Genomic DNA, 3365 nt, shown 5'->3' on the forward strand with positions numbered 1-3365 from the left:
TTTAAAGATTCATGGGTCGTATTTATGGACAATTGCAAGATAAATGCTTGGGAAAATTCGTGCAAGTATCAACTAGTATCTAGGACAAACCATTCTTCTCCCATGCATGATTATTCTGCCATTTATTAAAGTGCATGGACGTTGGCCTCAAGGGAGATGAATTTCTTTACATTCAATTCAAGAATTCAAGGCACATTAAAGCCTCATTCGGCCAAGGGAGATGTAGGAGTGTTAAAGGGCTGTACATTCATGGCATTATAGCTTTTCTTTAAGGTTAAGTATGTTGGAACGCCGGTGCCTCCAAGGCGCAGTGGAAAAATAAAATAATTAAAAACATTCCGGCGATCCAAACCATGGATCCATGTGTAAGGAACGTATCGGGGTGATAAAAGGTTTCAAAATTATCGAAACTTCAATCTGAGTAGATAGCGACGCCTAGGCAACGAGAATCCTGAACCACTATCGAACCAAGCCGCAATCTTTCCGATGTCGGCCTCTATGTAGTCCACCCAGTTGACAATGAACGGTAGAAAAATCTCAGAAACTATTTCAGTGATTTTTATGCTTGACGGCTGCTAGACCCTTTTGCATAGTTTCGGGCTTATTTATATATTATCTCTTTAGGGTTTTTACCCTTGCCATATATAACACCCTTTTAATTGGTATATATTTTAAATAAATATTAATTCATTAAAACTAATCTGAACATAATAGTCATCATTAAAATAAATATAATAATGTTTAACCGAAAATTATAATTATATTAATTATAATAAAGATTTCGGTAAACTATATTTATTTAAACTTGATTGCCCAATTAAATTAATTCTATAATTAATTTAATTCATCTGACAATCAGAATACAATACCAACTATGTTTCACTCCGTTCATTTCAACCATAGGGTGTGACCCTATAGGTTCTTGTAACGTTAGCAGTAGTATTAGAACGATTCTAATGTTACAAACAATGAGTGGCATCTAGCAATGCATCATTGCTACCTAAGTTACGAGAAGTCATGATTCGACATAACCTTTTGTGATTAACCTTTCATGCATTAATCCTTAAGTCCTATATCTTTGGAATAGACACAAGTCATGGAATAGTCACACTTGCATAGCCCATCCCATGTTTCTTGATACCTTAAGTGAACTATGATACACAAATAAGTATGACATCTCATATCAAATTATTTGAGCATGGCCATGAATTTCTAGTCTCACTCAATCAAGTGGCCTAAGATATTACTCCCATTATGTAGGAGGGACTTATCCTATATTGATCAACCATATCCCTTTACATAGATTGTGTTATATCCAACATTAGTCTTTATAGAACAACCAGTTACGATGTTCGTTTGACTATATCAAAATATACAACTCATGATTTTGGGATAATGATGATCTCAAGTATGAGGATCATATACATATTAATCACTATGAGTAATGTTGTGACAATTACATAATAATCCAAGAAACATACTCATAGCAGGTTAGTCCAATATGTTGTTCTCTAACACAATATTCATGCATTGATTTTGACACTCCATATCAATGACAACTCTTTATCATCAATCAACTACATGTTAGTCTTAATGCATTATTGTTGTCCTAGCCAACAATAATACTTGACTAAGGATCTTTTAAGAATAATCATATTATTCTCAGGACATTATTATAAAACAGTTTATTTATGTACACAAAAAAGAAACTGAAATAATAATGGCAATGCCTTATATCAATAAACATGATAAATCAAGTATGTTATTACAACCATCTCGTGATTGATCTTTGGGCATACTCTTACAATCTCCCACTGGCACTAAGACCAATCACTCATATATCTAATACCAAGTGACTTAGTGTGACGTTCATGCTTTTGCTGTGTCAGAGGCTTGGTCAAGGGATTAGTAATGTTATCATCTGTAGGTACTCTGCATATCTCTACATCCCTTCGATCGATAATCTCCCGAATAAGATGGTAGCGCCTAAGTATATGTTTAGATCACTGGTGAGATCTGGGTTCTTTAGCTTGTGCATTAGCTCCATTGTTATCACATCGAAGTTTTATAGCATCTGATATACTAGGCACAACCCCTAGTTCAGTAATGAACTTCTTGATCGAAACAGCTTCTTTCGCTGCCTCACTAGCTGCAATATACTTGGCCTCTGTTGTAGAATCGACTACTGTACTTTGCTTTGAACTCTTCCAGCTCGCAGCACCTCCATTAAGGCAAAACACAAAACCTGATTGCGATCGAGAATCATCTTTGTCAGTTTGGAAGCTGGCATCAGTGTAACCTTTTACACTTAACTCTTCCTCACATCTATATATTAGGAACATATCCTTAGTTCTTCTCAAGTAGTTAAGGATATTCTTGACTGTGGTCCAGTGACCTTCACCGGGATCTACTTGGTACCTGCTCATCATACTTAAGGCATATGAGACATCTGGACGGGTACATAACATGGCATACATGATAGATCCAACAGTAGAAGCATATGGAATTTTACTCATGCGTTCTCTCTCTTGTGGAGTTGAAGGACACATTTCCTTCGAGAGTGAAATACTATGTCTCATAGGTAGGAATCCTCTCTTAGATTCTTCCATATTGAACCTTTTTAATACTTTATCTATATATGTACCTTAACTTAGACCTAGTAGTCGTCTTAATCTATCTCTATAGATCCTGACTCCTAAGATGTAAGTGGCTTCGCCCAAGTCCTTCATAGAAAAACAACTTCCTAACCAAGTCTTAATAGACTGTAAGGTAGGTATGTCATTACCCATGATAAGTATGTCATCCACATACAGTACCAAGAATGTGATTGTGCTCCCACTAACTTTCTTGTAAACACATGGCTCATCTTCATTTTTTATAAAACCAAACTCTTTGATTGCATCGTTAAAATGAAGATTCCAACTTCAAGAAGCTTGCTTTAATCCATAAATGGATCTTTGTAACTTACATATCTTTCTAGCATCCTTTGGATTGACAAAACCTTCAGGTTGTGTCATGTACACATCCTCTTCAAGTTTCTCGTTAAGGAAAGCTATTTTGACATCCATCTGCCAGATTTCATAATCATGAAATGCAGCTATGGCGAGTAAGATCCTGATGGATTTAAACATAGCTACAGGAGAAAAAGTTTCATCATAGTCAACACCATGAATTTGATGAAAACCTTTAGCGACTAATCGCCCCCTTGTATGTTTGTACATTACCATCCATGTCCGTTTTCTTTTTGAAAACCCACTTGCACCCTATAGCTTTAACCCCTTCGGGTGGGTCAACCAAAGTCCATACTTGGTTTTCATACATGGAATCCATCTCAGATCTCATGCCCTTGAGCCATTTCTCAGAAT

This window comes from Gossypium arboreum, chromosome 4 (assembly GCF_025698485.1).
Source record: "Gossypium arboreum isolate Shixiya-1 chromosome 4, ASM2569848v2, whole genome shotgun sequence".
Classification (NCBI taxonomy): Eukaryota; Viridiplantae; Streptophyta; class Magnoliopsida; order Malvales; family Malvaceae; genus Gossypium; species Gossypium arboreum.